Source organism: Ranitomeya imitator, chromosome 6 (assembly GCF_032444005.1).
Source record: "Ranitomeya imitator isolate aRanImi1 chromosome 6, aRanImi1.pri, whole genome shotgun sequence".
In the NCBI taxonomy this organism is placed as follows: Eukaryota; Metazoa; Chordata; class Amphibia; order Anura; family Dendrobatidae; genus Ranitomeya; species Ranitomeya imitator.
This window is the reverse complement of record NC_091287.1, coordinates 183573397-183593238: the sequence shown is the minus strand read 5'-3', so window position 1 is coordinate 183593238 and position 19842 is coordinate 183573397. Positions and strand designations below refer to the sequence as shown.

The 19842-nt window shown below is 46.3% G+C and overlaps 1 pseudogene; it reads left to right on the top strand.

The window, feature by feature from the left end:
* The first annotated feature begins 590 nt into the window (after positions 1-590).
* On the top strand, positions 591-1346 carry LOC138643336 (zinc finger protein 592-like; annotated as a pseudogene).
* Positions 1347-19842: the final 18496 nt, after the last annotated feature.

Sequence of the window (19842 nt, the reverse complement as noted above, 5' to 3'; positions counted from 1 at the left end):
GGACAAGGAAACAATGAACAAATAATAACTATCAGGAACTTAGCTTCTGCTGGAGAAGACAGGTCACCAGAAAGATCCAAGAGCAAACTGAACCAATGCAGGAACATTGACAGCTGGCATGGAGTAACGATCTGAGTGGAGTTAAATAGAGCAGCCAACCAAAGGATAAACCACGTCACCTGTGTAAGGAACCTCAGAAGCAGCAGCTCCACTCAGAGCCACCAGAGGGAGTCCATGGACAGAACTCGCCGAAGTACCATTCACGACCACAGGAGGGAGTTCAGTAGCTCCTGGTTCCCGCTGTGATACAGCTGAAGTTCCCTCCACCATTAGTAGGCCTCATCTCCCCTCCCTTCACTAGTTAGTCCCCTTCTCTTTCCTAGGTCCAGTCAGTCTCCACCATGTTAGTTTCTCCAGGTCCCAGTCTATTGATCTGGTCACTTCCCGATATGATCGTGTGGTTGCAGACTTGGCTAGATCCCTGGTGGCTGTAGCTGTGATCGGACTACACAGGGTGGGGTTTTGAGTGCGGCATCAACATTAAGTGGAGCCAGGCATTAGCGCTACCAGATACCATTACCTTTCCAGTCATGGAGGACTTGAAGACTCTAGACTTTGACAATCTTCTTGCTGCTTTTGATATCCCTGATGCTTCAAGATGGGATGACAAGGAAGCTATCCAAACAACAAGTGATGAATAAGAAAGCAATCTTAAACCATCAGGAATGTGTTTGGATGAGAATCTGTCTTTGGCCCAGTCTGTGTCTGTCCCTGATGTTCCAGCAGTTAGCTTTATTGTGAAAAACACCATCCGACAGGAGTCATTTGAGGCATCTGAAAAGGACGAAATTGTCAATGATCCAATTGTGCTGCTGAATGGTTTTTGTTGCCTTGAAGTGGGCCCTGATCCCCATGCTGTTGGACCAGGCTATGGAAAATTTTAACCAGGAATCATCAAAGGGGACAACTCGCGGAGCTACGCAGACAAATTACAATTGCACAATGCAGAACTTTTGCCAACTTTAACCCAGTTTAGCCCTATTTCTAGCCTTGAGCCAGAAAATTCAAAATATACTGTTCTTTACAAGCAGAAGGTAGCAGAGTCTCTGTGCTTTCCACCGACTTCCATATATGATACTGAAGAAGAATGCATGGTCGGTTCTCTTAGAAATCCCTCGGAACCAGAGCTGAGTATGTTTGATGAATACTGTAAAAAAGAGCAGAAATCTGACTGCATGGAAGCAGAGAAGGTTAGATTTGAACAAACCTGAGGTATTGACAAAAACAGCAGCTTGCTTAGTTCATCTATGCCTTTTAGGGATGCTCAAGACAGCGGCAATTCTTAAGATAAACTATTTTCCGGTCCAAGAGATTCTTTCGGTCATGTAACAGGTACATCAACTCTAGCCGGCGGGCAATGTTCATGCACCAAGGCTTAAAAGAGCTCTTCATCAGAGACATCCAGAGAAGCCAGCGCCTGAGATGTCCAGAGGCTACCGGGAAGGAGGGGAGTACTGTCTGGGAAGTACTGTACTGGAGGGGATTTGAAACCTGCGGCTCTTGTGCACCAGGGAGCAGCTCTTCCCTCTAAGCTATTCAGCTCGATGGACATTTCCTTACTAACACAGATACAAGTACCTGTGCAGTTTCGGATTGTCTCCACCTGAGTTCCTGATTGTCTCCACCCTGATTGAACACTCTATTTAAACCTGGCATTGTACTTCCTTCTTTCCTTGCGAGATTATTAAGCTTCCAGCCTTTAGTCAAGCTTCCTTTCAGCTGCTGATCCTGTCAACTACATTGCTGCTCCTGTGTACTGTCCCCTGGCTATTCCTCACTGCCCTACCTGCCGATGCTGCCCATAGTGTTTGCAATACCACTACTCTAACCCAGGTCAGTCCATAACAGAGGGATTCTATTTGCACTGATGGAATGCATGTCTAATTAAGGGAGATGTTGAGGGCACAGGTGGAAGCCCTAGAGGAGGTGGAGGAGCCTGAAGAAGTGGTGGAACTGTTAGATACAGAGTTTCTTTCGCAAGACTGCCACCGCAGCCACCAGAGTCACCCAGTGCCCAGTCAGAGAGATGTAATGCCCTCGGCCATGCTTACTCGTCTGTTGTGAATTCTGCTCTTGGGCTCCCTCCGGTGGTTATGAGTCATAGTGCTGCTGTCTTTGGATCGCAGCATTTATCAGGTGTGTCCACTTGGACAAATTGCAATTTGGACTGGGCTATTTAGTCTTGCTTGATCCTTTAGTCAGTGCCAGTTGTCCATTGTTTTTGGAGGATTCTCATCCCAGACTGGTCTCTCCTGTTTGCTGTTCTTTTCAACAAAGATAAGTTCTGGCTTTGTTTTTGCTGTCCACATGCTGTGGGCCTTATAGTTCTGTGCATTTTCATGTTTTGTCTTGTCCAGCTTTGTCTGTGTTAGGATTTTTTGCAGCCAAGCTGTATCTCTGGAGATGCAGATATACCCTCCATGTCTTTAGTCAGAGGTGGAGTTTTCTATTTTCTGTGGTGGATATTTTCTAGTGTTTTAATACTGACCGCATAGTTCTCTGTCCTATTCTTTCTTTTTAGCTAGCAAGGCCTCCTTTACTAAATCCTGATTTCAGTCTGCATATGTCATTTCCCTCTCCTCTCACAGTCAATATTTGTTGGGGGCTGTCTATCCTTTGGGGATTTTCTCTGAGGCAAGATAGTTTTCCCATTTCTATCTTTAGGGGAAGTTAGTCCTTAGGCTGTGTCGAGGTGTCTAGGGAGTGTTAGATACATCCCACGGCTACTTCTAGTTGCAGTGCTAAGTTCAGGGTCTGCGGTCAGTACAGGTACCACCTTCTCCAGAGTACGTCACATGCTGCTCCTAGGCCACTAGATCATAACAGTACAACTGGCCAACAATGAGTTAAACGCATCTCAGAAGAAGGGAAGGAAAGTGCTGAGCCATTTTTTTTTCTGTAGTCTGTTGTGTCTTTCCTTCCCTCTTTTCCTCTGGGTGGCTCAGGAGTTAGGCGCTAGCATGGAGGTTCAGGAATTGGTTTCTCGTGTGGACCAACTTGCTGCTAGAGTACAGCGTATTTCCGATTACATCGTTCAGACTCTGGTTTTAGAGCCTAGAATTCCTACTCCTGATTTGTTTTTTGGGGACAGGTCCAAATTTTTGAGCTTTAAAAATAACTGTAAACTGTTTTTTGCTCTGAAACCCCGTTCTTCTGGTGATCCCATTCAGCAGGTTAAAATTGTTATTTCCCTGCTGCATGGTGATCCTCAGGATTGGGCATTTTCCCTGGAATCTGGGAATCCTGCTTTGCTTAATGTAGACACCTTTTTTCAGGCACTAGGGTTATTGTATGATGAACCTAATTCAGTGGATCATGCAGAGAAGACCTTGTTGACCCTGTGTCAGGGTCAAGAAGTGGCAGAATCGTATTGCCAGAAATTTAGAATATGGTCTGTATTGACTAAATGGAATGAGGATGCCTTGGCGGCAATTTTCAGAAAGGGTCTTTCTGAATCCGTTAAAGATGTTATGGTGGGGTTCCCCACGCCTGCTGGTCTGAGTGATTCTATGTCTCTGGCCATTCAGATTGATCTGCGCTTGCACGAGCGCAGAGTTGTGCACACTGTGGCATTGTCCTCCGAGCGGAGCCCTGAGCCTATGCAGTGTGATAGGATTTTGTCTAGAGCTGAACGACAAAGATTCAGGCGTCAGAATTAGGGTTGAGCGACCTTGACCTTTTTAGAGTCGAGCCGTGTTTCGCGAAACCCGACTATCTTAGAAGTCGAGTCGAGTGGAATCGGCCGATTATCGCGAAAAGTCGGGTATCGCCCGAAACACGAAACCCAATGCAAGTCAATGGGGGAGCATAGTCGGCAGTGAGTGGAGGCCAGGAAAACACCTACACTGCCCATTTTAATGGCAAAAACATCCATTCTTGTTAAAGAAGCTTGTCAATCGTAATTTACCTTATAATAATTGGAAGGCATTTGAAATTGGGGGTCATTTGGCTAAAGTTGTGGGGGGTAGGGCTGGTTCAAGTAATTAGTGGGCCCAGTAAATCTGGACCACGTCACGGCAGTGGAGCAGGGAGAGGTAAGTATTTCAACTTTGCAAGTGCTGTGATCCTGAGCAAGCAGGGGGGGCCCGCTCGTTGGCATTGGCACTGGCACAGGGCCCCTCAAAGTACAGCGGTGTGTTTGCATGGTGGGGGCGCCTCCCACCGGCAGCAACACTTTTGCGTACTATGAGAGGCCCTGTGCCAGTGACGTCGCCAACTAGTATTCCTCCCCCCACCTGATGAAGGAACCTGCACTTTCATCTGCACCTTCCTCTTTGTCCCCGTGTAAGGTGGTATGGTATGCGGGAAGAGGAACCTGACTTTCAGCAGGGTCACAATCTTGCTGTGTAGCGTGCACGGGGAATTTTGCGTTATGGGTCAATGTACCAGCAGACTCATCTATCACTGGCTGGGCAATGGGCAGGATGAGGAGGAAACACAGATATAGGCCCAAAGAATAAAGTTGGCTAAATGCAGTTCAAAATTGGTAACACAGGACTAACCAGGGGGCATTGCAGTGGAGGACAACTGGAATGAGAGGCTGACACAGAGAGTAGGCCCAAATCAGTAAGTAGTCGAAATGCAGTTCAAAATTGGCAACCGTAGTAAACAGGCGGCACAGCTTTGTTCAGTGGAGGAGAACAGCAAGGAGTGGCAGACACCGATAGTAGGCCCCAACCCAACTAGTAGGCCAAATGCAGTCTAACATTAACAACTACTTAACGAGAGCCTGAAAATGGAATTTCAGGACAGAAAACCAGGAGAACAGCAAGGAGTGGCAGACACCGATAGTAGGCCCCAAACCAACTAGTACGCCAAATGCAGTTGTTCCGTTTAACCACAATTTAATGAGAGCCTGAAGATAGAAGTTCAGGAAAGGCAACCTGGAGAACACCTTGGAGTGTAACACACCATCTCTCTACACCCCATACCCAATTTGTAGGCCTAATGCAGCGTAGTTTCCAACAACTACTAAACGAGAGCATGAAGATTGAAGCTCAGGAAAGGCAACCTGGAGAACACCTTGGAGTGGAACACGCCATCTCTCTACACCCCATACCCAATTTGTAGGCCTAATGCAGCGTAGTTTCCAACAACTACTAAACGAGAGCATGAAGATTGAAGCAATGGAGAGGAAACCTGGGGAACACCTTGGAGTGGAACACACCATCTCTCTACACCCCATACCCAATTTGTAGGCCTAATGCAGCGTAGTTTCCAACAACTACTAAACGAGAGCCGGAAGATCGAAGCTCAGGAAAGGCAACCTGGAGAACACCTTGGAGTGGAACACACCATCTCTCTACACCCCATACCCAATTTGTAGGCCTAATGCAGTGTAGTTTCCAAGAACTACTAAACGAGAGCCGGAAGATCGAAGCTCAGGAAAGGCAACCTGGAGAACACCTTGGAGTGGAACACACCATCTCTCTACACCCCATACCCAATTTGTAGGCCTAATGCAGTGTAGTTTCCAAGAACTACTAAACGAGAGCCGGAAGATCGGAGCTCAGGAAAGGTAACCTGGAGAACACATTGGAGTGGAACACACCATCTCTCTACACCCCATACCCAATTTGTAGGCCTAATGCAGTGTAGTTTCCAACAACTACTAAACGAGAGCATTAAGATCGAAGCAATGGCGAGGAAACCTGGGGCACACCTTGGGGAGGCAGACACCGTTAGTAGGCCCTACCAAAGTTGTACCCCAATGCAGTTTTAAAATTCCTAGAGGCTGAAAACAAGACTATTGACGCTCAGCTTTTTTCAGAGGAACACAGCTGAATTGAGTGGCGCAGACAGACACAGGTAGTAGGACTTAACCCAAAAATGTGGCTCACTGCAGCTTAAAAAAGTTACAGGGGTACACAAGCAGCAGTGCTCTGGGCAGTGGAGGACAATTTCAATAGTGAACCGCAGACAGACTTTGTACGCCTACTATTAAAAAAAGGATGCTCTATGCAATTAAAAATAGGTTCCATGGGTCCACGGGCAGCAGTGGTGTGGTCAGTGGACGAGTATTGGAAGGAGGGACCGCAGACAGGCGTAGTAGGCCTAACATAACAAAATTAGGCTGTAGACACTGTAAAATTGGTTCCAGGGGTACACGGGCAGCAGTGGTGTGGTCAGCGGAGGAAAATTGGAATTAGGGACTGCAGACAGACTTTGTAGGCTGTCCCCTGTGGACCATGCATCCAACACATTAACCAAGTGCGCCGTAATGGACACGTAACCTTTTGTGGACATGCCTACTGGTCCATGCGTCTCTTGTCAGGTGCACCTTTCTACTGTTTGATTGCCTGAGTGCTATGACAATGCAGACTTTTTCATGCCGGTGGAGGGCTGGGATGGCTTTTCTCGCAAAAGAAATGTCGACTGGGTAGCTTGAACCGTTGCACAGCGTAGTTCATCTGGGCTTTCTAAATATAAAACAAAGAAAAAAAGGAGGCTACATGCACTTTCAGCTGGGTTCCAGGGGTACACGGCCAGCATTGGTCTGGTCAGTGGAGAACTATTGGAAGGAGTGACCGCAAACAGGCATCGAAGGCCTAACATAATAACACATTGCTGTTGGCAATTTTAAATTGGTTCCAGGGGAACACGGGCAGCAGTGGCCTGGTCAGTGTAGTAGTAGTAGAAAGAACGGACCGCAGACAGGCATCGAAGGCCTAAAATAAAAAAATTGGGCTGGCTGTAGGCAATTTTAAATTGGTTCCAGGGGTACACGGGCAGCAGTGGTGTGGTCAGTGGAGGCATATTGTAAGGAGTGACCGCAGACAGGCATCGAAGGCCTAAAATAATAACACATGGCTGTAGGCAATTTTAAATTGGTTCCAGGGGTACACGGGCAGCAGTGGTGTGGTCAGTGGAGGCCTAGAGGAAGGAGTGACCGCAGACAGGCATCGAAGGCCTAAAGTAAAAAAATTGGGCTGGCTGTAGGCAATTTTAAATTGGTTCCAGGGGTACACGGGCAGCAGTGGTGTGGTCAGTGGAGGCATATTGTAAGGAGTGACCGCAGACAGGCTTCGAAGGCCTAACATAACAAAAATGTCAATACAATGGTATTGTCAGTGGCAGGCATTGAAGGATGTCAGCGCATAGACTAAACATTGGTGGAGCTGTGAGATAATTTTGCAAGTGGTAGAGCACTGTTTGAGCTGGGGGGGGGACTGTCTTGTGGCCGGCGGTACAGGCCCAGGGCCCCTCATATTACAACGGTGTGTCTGACGTTGGGTGCGCACCACCACCGCCAGAGACACTTTATTGTACTAGGAGGGACCCAGTGGCAGTGCCGTCAACCAAAAGCGGGCACACCCACCTCTTCAGACAAACAGCACTCTCACGGATGCTGTCGCCAAGTGTCAATACCACGGCCCCGTGTGGGGAGTTTGGCCATTTAGTGAGGTGTAAACATGTCGTATGCTGGACAATCAGGTGCAGAAAATTACGAGATTGGAAAAGGCATTCAGAATAGTCCACAGGCAAGACCTTTTCATAGGAAAGCTAGGTGTCAGCCGGGCAAGGTGGGGCAAAAGATTTCGAAATCCAGTTGTGGTTCATTTTAATGAAGGTTAGATCATCTACATTTTGGGTAGCCAGACGAGTCCTTTTTTCTGTTAGTATTGAACCTGAAGCACTGAATACTCTTTCTGATAGGACACTAGCTGCCGGGCAAGCAAGCTCCTGCAATGCATATTCTGCCAATTCTGGCCAGGTGTCTAATTTTGATGCCCAGTAATCAAATGGGAATGACGGTTGAGGGAGAACATCGATAAGGGATGAAAAATAGTTTGTAACCATACTGGACAAATGTTGTCTCCTGTCACTTTGAATTGATGCTGCAGTACCTGTCCTGTCTGCGGTCATAGCAAAATCACTCCACAACCTGGTCAGAAAACCCCTCTGGCCAACGCCACATCTGATTTCTGCCTCTCTAACTCCTCTGGTCTGCTGGCCCCTGCAGCTCGTGTGAGAACGATCACGGGCGCTGTGTGCAGGGAATGCCAGAAGCAAACGGTCAACAAGAGTTGATTGTTTGGTTGCTAATATTAGTTCCAAGTTCTCATGTGGCATAATATTTTGCAATTTGCCTTTATAGCGAGGATCAAGGAGGCAGGCCAACCAGTAATCGTCATCGTTCATCATTTTAGTTATGCGTGTGTCCCTTTTGAGGATACGTAAGGCATAATCCGCCATGTGGGCCAAAGTTCCAGTTCTCAAATCTGCGGTTGTGCTTGGTTGAGGGGCAGTTTCAGGCAAATCCACGTCACTTGTGTCCCTCCAAAAGCCAGAACCCGGCCTTGCCGCGCCACCAATTTCCAGTGGCCCCGGAAAAGCTTCCTCATTAAAAATATAATCATCCCCATCATCCTCCTCGTCCTCCTCCTCCTCTTCGCTCGCTAACTCATCCTGTACACTGCCCTGGCCAGACAATGGCTGACTGTCATCAAGGCTTTCCTCTTCCTCAGCTGCAGACGCCTGATCCTTTATGTGCGTCAAACTTTGCATCAGCAGACGCATTAGGGGGATGCTCATGCTTATTATGGCGTTGTCTGCACTAACCAGCCGTGTGCATTCCTCAAAACACTGAAGGACTTGACACATGTCTTGAATCTTCGACCACTGCACACCTGACAACTCCATGTCTGCCATCCTACTGCCTGCCCGTGTATGTGTATCCTCCCACAAAAACATAACAGCCAGCCTCTGTTCGCACAGTCTCTGAAGCATGTGCAGTGTTGAGTTCCACCTTGTTGCAACGTCTATGATTAGGCGATGCTGGGGAAGGTTCAAAGAACGCTGATAGGTCTGCATATGGCTGGAGTGTACGGGCGAACGGCGGATATGTGAGCAAAGTCCACGCACTTTGAGGAGCAGGTCGGATAACCCCGGATAACTTTTCAGGAAGCACTGCACCACCAGGTTTAAGGTGTGAGCCAGGCAAGGAATGTGTTTCAGTTGGGAAAGGGAGATGGCAGCCATGAAATTCTTTCCGTTATCACTCACTACCTTGCCTGCCTCAAGATCTACAGTGCCCAGCCACGACTGCGTTTCTTTCTGCAAGAACTCGGACAGAACTTCCGCGGTGTGTCTGTTGTCACCCAAACACTTCATAGCCAATACAGCCTGCTGACGTTTGCCAGTAGCTGCCCCATAATGGGAGACCTGGTGTGCAACAGTGGCAGCTGCGGATGGAGTGGTTGTGCGACTGCGGTCTGTGGACGAGCTCTCGCTTCTGCAGGAGGACGAAGAGGAGGAGGAGGGGGTGCGAACGGCTACAGCCAACTGTTTCCTAGACCGTGGGCTAGGCAGAACTGTCCCAAACTTGCTGTCCCCTGTGGACCCTGCATCCACAACATTCACCCAGTGTGCCGTGATGGACACGTAACGTCCCTGGCCATGCCTACTGGTCCATGCATCTGTTGTCAGGTGCACCTTTGTGCTCACAGATTGCCTGAGTGCATGGACGATGCGCTCTTTAACATGCTGGTGGAGGGCTGGGATGGCTTTTCTGGAAAAAAAGTGTCGACTGGGTAGCTCGTAGCGTGGTACAGCGTAGTCCATCAGGGCTTTGAAAGCTTCGCTTTCAACTAACCGGTAGGGCATCATCTCTAACGAGATTAGTCTAGCTATGTGGGCGTTCAAACCCTGTGTACGCGGATGCGAGGCTAAGTACTTCCTTTTTCTAACCATAGTCTCATGTAGGGTGAGCTGTACTGGAGAGCTGGAGATCGTGGAACTAGCGGGGGTGCCGGTGGACATGGCAGACTGAGAGACGGTGGGAGATGGTATTGTTGCCGCCGGTGCCCTAGATGCAGTGTTTCCTACTACGAAACTAGTGATTCCCTGACCCTGACTGCTTTGGCCTGGCAAAGAAACCTGCACAGATACTGCAGGTGGTGCGGAAAATGGTGGCCCTACACTGCCGGAAGGGATGTTGCGTTGCTGACTAGCTTCATTGGCCGAGGGTGCTACAACCTTAAGGGACGTTTGGTAGTTAGTCCAGGCTTGCAAATGCATGGTGGTTAAATGTCTATGCATGCAACTTGTATTGAGACTTTTCAGATTCTGACCTCTGCTTAAGGTAGTTGAACATTTTTGACAGATGACTTTGCGCTGATCAATTGGATGTTGTTTAAAAAAATGCCATACTGCACACTTTCTAGCATCGGATACCTTTTCAGGCATTGCAGACTGAGCTTTAACCGGATGGCCACGCTGTCCTCCAACAGGTTTTGGCTTTGCCACGCGTTTTGGGCAAGATACGGGCCCGGCAGATGGAACCTGTTGCGATGTTGATGCCTGCTGCGGCCCCTCCTCCTCCGCTTCAGAACTGCTGCCGCCTGCACCCTGTTCCCCCAATGGCTGCCAATCGGGGTCAAGAACTGGGTCATCTATTACCTCTTCTTGTAGCTCGTGTGCAACTTCGTCTGTGTCACCGTGTCGGTCGGTGGTATAGCGTTCGTGATGGGGCAACATAGTCTCATCAGGGTCAGATTCTTGATCATTACCCTGCGAGGGCAATGTTGTGGTCTGAGTCAAAGGACCAGCATAGTAGTCTGGCTGTGGCTGTGCATCAGTGCACTCCATGTCAGATTCAACTTGTAATGGGCATGGACTGTTAACTGCTTCACTTTCTAAGCCAGGGACGGTATGTGTAAAGAGCTCCATGGAGTAACCCATTGTGTCGCCTGCTGCATTCTTCTCTGTTGTTGTTTTTGCTGAAGAGGACAAGGAAGCGACTTGTCCCTGACCGTGAACATCCACTAACGACGCGCTGCTTTGACATTTACCAGTTTCACGAGAGGAGGCAAAAGAGCTAGAGGCTGAGTCAGCAAGATAAGCCAAAACTTGCTCTTGCTGCTCCGGCTTTAAAAGCGGTTTTCCTACTACCAGAAAAGGGAGCGTTCGAGGCCTTGTGTAGCCAGACGACGAACCTGGCTCCACAGCTCCAGACTTAGGTGCAATATTTTTTTTCCCACGACCAGCTGATGCTCCACCACTACCACTACCCTCATTACCAGCTGACAATGAACGCCCCCTGCCACGACCTCTTCCACCAGACTTCCTCATTGTTTTAAAAACGTAAACAAACTAACGGTATTTGTTGCTGTCACACAACTTACACGGTGAGCTATAACTTCAGTATGATTTAGCTACCCCTTTACAGGTGAGTGAGACCACAACGAAAATCAGGCACAATGTTACACACTCTGTTGTTGGTGGCAACAAATGAGAGAGATGCCACACACGCAGGACTGTCACTGAAGCACAAATGTAAATATTAATCTCCCACTGATTTGATTTTTTTTTTTTCAGGGAGACTTTAGGAAAAAAAAATAATAGAATAAAATGATTTTTTCAGGAAGAATTTAGAAACCAAATAAAATAAAATGATTTTTTCAGGGAGAATTTAGAAAACAAATAAAACAAAATAAGGCTTTCTATGGCCCACTGAGTGAGAGATGACGCACACAGGAGTCAGGAGTGGCACACAAGCCCAGAGGCCAATATTTATCTCCCACTGATTGATGTAGTGATTTTTTCAGGTAGATTTTGGAACCCAAATCAAGCTAAAAAAATAATAGGCTTTCTATGGCCCACAATTGGAGAGAGAGAGAGAGATGGCACACCCAGGAGTCAAGACTGGCACACAAGCAGAAAGGGCAATATATTAATCTCCCACTGATTTGTTTTTTTTTTTTTTTTCAGGGAGACTTTAGGAAAAAAAAATAATAGAATAAAATGATTTTTTCAGGAAGAATTTAGAAACCAAATAAAATAAAATGATTTTTTCAGGGAGAATTTAGAAAACAAATAAAACAAAAAAAGGCTTTCTATGGCCCACTGAGTGAGAGATGACGCACACAGGAATCAGGAGTGGCACACAAGCCCAGAGGCCAATATTTATCTCCCACTGATTGATGTAGTGATTTTTTCAGGTAGATTTTGGAACCCAAATCAAGCTAAAAAAATAATAGGCTTTCTATGGCCCACAATTGGAGAGAGAGAGAGAGATGGCACACCCAGGAGTCAAGACTGGCACACAAGCAGAAAGGGCAATATTAATCTCCCACTGATTTGTTGTTTTTTTTTTTCAGGGAGACTTTAGGGAAAAAAAATAATAGAATAAAATGATTTTTTCAGGAAGAATTTAGAAACCAAATAAAATAAAATGATTTTTTCAGGGAGAATTTAGAAAACAAATAAAACAAAAAAAGGCTTTCTATGGCCTACTGAGTGAGAGATGACGCACACAGGAGTCAGGAGTGGCACACAAGCCCAGAGGCCAATATTTATCTCCCACTGATTGATTTATTGATTTTTTCAGGTAGAATTTAGAACCCAAATCAACCAAAAACATAAATAGGCTTTCTATGGCCCACTATTTGTGAGAGAGATGGCACGCTCAGGACTGGCACACAAGCCCAGAGGCCAATATTAATCTCCCACTTTTTATTTTTTTTCAGGGAAAATTTATAAACCCAATAAAAAAATAATAAATAGGCTTTCTATGGCCCACTATCTGAGAGAGAGAGATGGCACGCTTAGGACTGGCACACAAGCCCAAAGGCCAATATTAATCTCCCTTTTTTTTTTCAGGGAGAATTTATAAAACCAAAAAAAAAAAAAATAGGCTTTCTATGGCCCACTATTTGTGAGAGAGATGGCACGCTCAGGACTGGCACAGAAGCCCAGAGGCCAATATTAATCTCCCACTTTTTTTTTTTTTGTTCCAGGGAAAATTTATAAACCCAATAAAAAAAATAATAAATAGGCTTTCTATGGCCCACTATCTGAGAGAGAGAGATGGCACGCTTAGGACTGGCACACAAGCCCAAAGGCCAATATTAATCTCCCACTGATTGATTTATTGATTTTTTCAGGTAGAATTTAGAACCCAAATAAAGCAAAAAAAAAAAAAAATGGGCTTTCTATGGCCCACTGAGTGAGTGATGATGCACACAGGAGTCAGGAGTGGCACACAAGCCCTGAGGCCAATATTTTTCTCCCACTGATTGATGTAGTGATTTTTTCAGGTAGATTTTAGAACCCAAATCAAGCAAAAAAATAAATAGGCTTTCTATGGCCCACTATTTGTGAGAGAGATGGCACGCTCAGGACTGGCACACAAGCCCAGAGGCCAATATTAATCTCCCACTTTTTTTTTTTTGTTCCAGGGAAAATTTATAAACCCAATAAAAAAAATAATCAATAGGCTTTCTATGGCCCACTATCTGAGAGAGAGAGATGGCACGCTTAGGACTGGCACACAAGCCCAAAGGCCAATATTAATCTCCCACTGATTGATTTATTGATTTTTTCAGGTTGAATTTAGAACCCAAATAAAGCAAAAAAAAAAAAAAATGGGCTTTCTATGGCCCACTGAGTGAGTGATGATGCACACAGGAGTCAGGAGTGGCACACAAGCCCTGAGGCCAATATTTTTCTCCCACTGATTGATGTAGTGATTTTTTCAGGTAGATTTTAGAACCCAAATCAAGCAAAAAAATAAATAGGCTTTCTATGGCCCACTATTTGTGAGAGAGATGGCACGCTCAGGACTGGCACACAAGCCCAGAGGCCAATATTAATCTCCCACTTTTTTTTTTTTTGTTCCAGGGAAAATTTATAAACCCAATAAAAAAAATAACAAATAGGCTTTCTATGGCCCACTATCTGAGAGAGAGAGATGGCACGCTTAGGACTGGCACACAAGCCCAAAGGCCAATATTAATCTCCCACTGATTGATTTATTCATTTTTTCAGGTTGAATTTAGAACCCAAATAAAGCAAAAAAAAAAAAAAAATGGGCTTTCTATGGCCCACTGAGTGAGTGATGATGCACACAGGAGTCAGGAGTGGCACACAAGCCCTGAGGCCAATATTTTTCTCCCACTGATTGATGTAGTGATTTTTTCCAGGTAGATTTTAGAACCCAAATCAAGCAAAAAAATAAATAGGCTTTCTATGGCCCACTGACTGAGAGATGGCACACACAAGAGTCAAGAGTGGCACACAAGCCCTGAGGCCAATATTTTTCTCCCACTGATTGATGTAGTGATTTTTTCAGGTAGATTTTATAACCCAAATCAAGCAAAAAAATAAATAGGCTTTCTATGGCCCACTGAGTGAGAGATGGCACACACAGGGATGGCACTCTAGCAGAAATGTCAATCTTAATCTCCCACAAAAAAAAAAAAAACAGGGAGTGTCCAACAATTACTATCTCCCTGCAGTAATCTCAGCCAGGTATGGCAGGCAGCATTAAGGAGTGGACTGATGCACAAATTAAATAAAAAGTGTGGACAAACAAAAAAGATAGCTGTGCAGAAAGGAAGGAACAAGAGGATTTGTGCTTTGAAAAAAGCAGTTGGTTTGCACAGCGGCGTACACACAGCAATGCAGCTATCAGGGAGCCTTCTAGGGCAGCCCAATGAGCTACAGCGCTGAGGGGAAAAAAAAAAATGTAGCTTCCACTGTCCCTGCACACCGAAGGTGGTGTTGGGCAGTGGAAATCGCTACAGCACAAGCGGTTTGGTGGTTAATGGACCCTGCCTAACGCTATCCCTGCTTCTGACGAAGCGGCAGCAACCTCTCCCTAAGCTCAGATCAGCAGCAGTAACATGGCGGTCGGCGGGAACGCCCTTTTATAGCCCCTGTGACGCCGCAGACAGCAAGCCAATCACTGCAATGCCCTTCTCTAAGATGGTGGGGACCAGGACCTATGTCATCACGCTGCCCACACTCTGCGTTTACCTTCATTGGCTGAGAAATGGCGCTTTTCGCGTCATTGAAACGCGACTTTGGCGCGAAAGTCGCGTACCGCATGGCCGACCCCGCACAGGGGTCGGATCGGGTTTCATGAAACCCGACTTTGCCAAAAGTCGGCGACTTTTGAAAATGAACGACCCGTTTCGCTCAACCCTAGTCAGAATAGGTTGTGTTTTTACTGCGGCGATTCTGCTCATGTTATTTCTGATTGCCCTAAGCGTACAAAGAGAATCGCTACTTCTGTTACCATCGGTACCGTACAACCTAAATTTCTGTTATCTGTGACCTTGATCTGCTCATTATCGTCATTTTCTGTCATGGCATTTGTGGATTCAGGCGCCGCTCTGAACTTAATGGACTTAGAATTTGCCAGACATTGTGGTTTCCCCTTGCAGCCTTTGCAGAACCCTATTCCTTTAAGGGCCATTGATGCTACACCGTTGGCTAAAAATAAACCTCAGTTTTCGACACAGCTGACCATGTGCATGGCGCCAGCCCATCAGGAAGATTGTCGTTTTCTGGTGTTGCATAATTTGCATGATGCTATTGTGCTAGGTTTTCCATGGTTACAGGTACATAATCCGGTGTTAGATTGGGTTGGGGTTGTCAGGGGGTTCATGGTCACGTTCCTTTGATGTCAATTTCCTCTTCCCCCTCTTCTGAAATTTTTGAGTTTTTGTCAGATTTCCAGGATGTATTCGATGAGCCCAAATCCAGTTCCCTTCCACCGCATAGGGACTGTGATTGTGCTATTGACTTGATTCCAGGTTGTAAGTTCTCTAAGGGCCGACTTTTCAACCTGTCGGTGCCAGAACATGCCGCCATGCGGAGCTATATTAAGGAGTCTTTGGAGAAGGGGCATATTCGGCCATCTTCTTCACCACTGGGAGCAGGTTTTTTTTTTGTTGCCAAGAAGGATGGCTCCTTGAGACCCTGTATTGATTATCACCTCTTGAATAAGATCACGGTCAAATTTCAATATCCTTTGCCTTTGCTTACTGATTTGTTTGCTAGGATTAAGGGGGCTAGTTGGTTTACTAAGATTGACCTTCGAGGGGCATATAATCTTGTTCGTATTAAGCAGGGTGACGAATGGAAAACTGCATTTAATACGCCTGAAGGCCATTTTGAATACCTTGTGATGCCATTCGGACTCTCTAATGCCCCATCTGTGTTCCAGTCCTTCATGCATGACATCTTTCGGAGTTATCTTGATAAATTCATGATTGTATATTTGGATGATATTTTGATTTTTTCCGATGATTGGGAGTCTCATGTGAAACAGGTCAGGATGGTATTTCAGATCCTCCGTGAGAATGCTTTATTTGGGAAGGGGTCTAAGTGCCTCTTTGGAGTGCAGAAGGTTTCTTTTTTGGGCTTCATTTTCTCCCTCATCTATAGAAATGGATCCGGTTAAGGTTTAGGCCATTCATGATTGGATTCAGCCCACATCTGTGAAGAGCCTTCAGAAATTCTTGGGCTTTGCTAATTTTTATCGTCGTTTCATTGCCAACTTCTCCAGTGTGGTTAAACCTCTGACCGATTTAACGAAGAAAGGCGCTGATGTGACTAATTGGTCCTCCGCGGCTGTTTCTGCCTTTCAGGAGCTTAAATGCTGATTTACTTCTGCTCCAGTGTTGCGTCAGCCAGATGTTTCTCTTCCATTTCAGGTTGAGGTTGACGCGTCTGAGATTGGGGCAGGGGCCGTTTTGTCTCAGAGGAATTCTGATGGTTCCTTGATGAAACTGTGCGCCTTCTTTTCTCGGAAGTTTTCGCCTGCGGAACACAATTATGATGCCGGCAATCGGGAGTTGTTGGCTATAAAGTGGGCATTTGAGGAGTGGTGACATTGGCTTGAGGGGGCCAAGCACCGTATTGTGGTCCTGACCGATCATAAAAATCTGATTTACCTTGAGTCTGCCAAACGACTGAACCCTAGACAGGCTCGATGGTCCCTGTTTTTCTCCCATTTTGATTTTGTGGTCTCGTATCTTCCGGGTTCTAAGAATGTTAAGGCTGATGCCCTCTCTAGGAGTTTTTTGCATGATTCTCCTGGGGTCCTTGAGCCGGTCGGCATTCTGAAGGAAGGGGTGATTCTTTCTGCCATCTCCCCTGATTTACGACGGGTTCTTCAGGAATTTCTGTCTGATAAACCTGACCGCTGTCCAGTGGGGAAACTGTTTGTTCCTGATAGATGGACTAGTAAAGTGATTTCTGAGGTTCATTGTTCTGTGTTGGCTGGCCATCCTGGGATTTTTGGTACCAGAGATTTGGTTGGTAGGTCCTTTTGGTGGCCTTCTTTGTCGCGGGATGTGCGTTCTTTTGTGCAGTCCTGTGGGACTTGTGCGCGGGCCAAGCCTTGTTTTTCCCGTGCTAGTGGGTTGCTTCTGCCTTTGCCGGTCACTGAGAGGCCTTGGACGCATATTTCTATGGATTTTATTTCAGATCTTCCGGTTTCCCAGAGGATGTCGGTTATCTGGGTGGTTTGTGATCGGTTTTCTAAGATGGTTCATTTGGTACCTTTGCCTAAATTGCCTTCCTCTTCTGATTTGGTTCCGTTGTTTTTTCAGCATGTGGTTCATTTGCATGGCATTCCGGAGAATATTGTGTCTGATAGAGGTTCCCAGTTTGTTTCTAGGTTTTGGCGGACCTTTTGTGCTAGGCTGGGCATTGATTTGTCTTTTTCTTCCGCATTTCATCCTCAGACAAATGGCCAAACCGAGCGAGCTAATCAGACTTTGGAAACTTATTTGAGATGCTTTGTGTCTGCTGATCAGGATGATTGGGTGGCTTTCTTGCCATTGGCTGAGTTTGCCCTTATTAATCGGGCTAGTTCTGCTACCTTGGTTTCGCCTTTTTTTGTAATTTTGGTTTTCATCCTCGTTTTTCTTCAGGGCAGGTTGAGCCTTCTGATTGTCCTGGTGTGGATTCTGTGGTTGACAGGGTGCAGCAAATTTGGGCTCATGTGGTGGACAATTTGGTGTTGTCTCAGGAGGAGGCTCAGCGTTTTGCTAACCGTCGTCGGTGTGTTTGTTCCCGGCTTAGGGTTGGGGATTTGGTCTGGTTGTCTTCCCGTCATGTTCCTATGAAGGTTTCTTCCCCTAAGTTCAAGCCTCGGTTCATTGGTCCTTATAGTATTTCTGAGATTATCAATCCAGTGTCTTTTCGTTTGGCCCTTCCAGCCTCTTTTTCCATCTATAATGTTTTCCATAGATCTTTGTTGCGGAAGTATGTGGTGCCCGTTGTTCCCTCTGTTGATCCTCCGGCTCCGGTGTTGATTGATGGGGAGTTGGAGTATGTGGTTGAGAAGATTTTGGATTCTCGTTTTTCAAGGCGGAAGCTTCAGTATCTTGTCAAATGGAAGGGTTATGGCCAGGAGGATAATTCTTGGGTTGTTGCCTCCGATGTTCATGCTGACGATTTGGTTCGTGCCTTTCATTTGGCTCGTCCTGATCGGCCTGGGGGCTCTGGTGAGGGTTCGGTGACCCCTCCTCAAGGGGGGGTACTGTTGTGAATTCTGCTCTTGGGCTCCCTCCGGTGGTTATGAGTGGTAGTGCTGCTGTCTTTGGATCGCAGCATTTATCAGGTGTGTCCACTTGGACAAATTGCAATTTGGACTGGGCTATTTAGTCTTGCTTGATCCTTTAGTCAGTGCCAGTTGTCCGTTGTTTTTGGAGGATTCTCATCCCAGACTGGTCTCTCCTGTTTGCTGTTCTTTTCAACAAAGATAAGTTCTGGCTTTGTTTTTGCTGTCCACATGCTGTGGGCCTTATAGTTCTGTGCATTTTCATGTTTTGTCTTGTCCAGCTTTGTCTGTGTTAGGATTTTTTGCAGCCAAGCTGTATCTCTGGAGATGCAGATATACCCTCCATGTCTTTAGTCAGAGGTGGAGTTTTCTATTTTCTGTGGTGGATATTTTCTAGTGTTTTAATACTGACCGCATAGTTCTCTGTCCTATTCTTTCTTTGTAGCTAGCAAGGCCTCCTTTACTAAATCCTGAATTCAGTCTGCATATGTCATTTCCCTCTCCTCTCACAGTCAATATTTGTGGGGGGCTGTCTATCCTTTGGGGATTTTCTCTGAGGCAAGATAGTTTTCCCGTTTCTATCTTTAGGGGAAGTTAGTCCTTAGGCTGTGTCGAGGTGTCTAGGGAGTGTTAGGTACATCCCACGGCTACTTCTAGTTGCGGTGCTAAGTTCAGGGTCTGCGGTCAGTACAGGTACCACCTTCTCCAGAGTACGTCACATGCTGCTCCTAGGCCACCAGATCATAACACTCATCCAAGTGTGTCTGTGGTAAACTGTAGCCTGGCAGACATAAATTTAGTTAATGAACGGGTGATGTTGTCTGCGATATGCTGGTGCAGCGCAGGCACAGCTTTCTTAGAAAAGTAATTGTGATTGGGCAAATTGGTACTGGGGGACTCCGATTGCCATCGGCTTTTGGAAACCATCTATGTACCAGGTGGAAAGGCAGCATTTCCGATGCCAACAGATTGGAGATGGTGGAGTTCAACCTCTTATCTTTGTCATGCATAGGAGATAATAATCTTTTACGTGAGCACAATTGCAGTACCATGGGCTGGCTGCAGTGCTGAGAGAGGGTGTAATATTGTGAACTGGACAAAGTGCTGGACCGTGAGAGAGGTGCAGGCAGAGATGTTACAGTGGATTGAGAAAGTTGTGGTGTGCTCGTTCTCTGAGATCGGTCAAAAAGAGCAGGAATGTCCGTTTCCATTACAGCTGACAGGGGCTCTCAGTCAGTGTGACTGGAATGTTTAAAGAACATAAGGTTCTGCAGTCAAAGACCTGCATCTCAATAGTTGGCATGTTAACAGAGGAGGAGGCAGATGCAGCAGATGCCATTGATGTGGTGGCTGATGGTTGTTAAGGGGTGCTGGTCTGCATTTTTGTGCAGTGGGATTCCCACAGTAAAGCATGTTGATTGTGCATGGAAAAGTTCATACATGTAGTAGTCAAATTATTGCATTGTTTACGTCTACTCAGT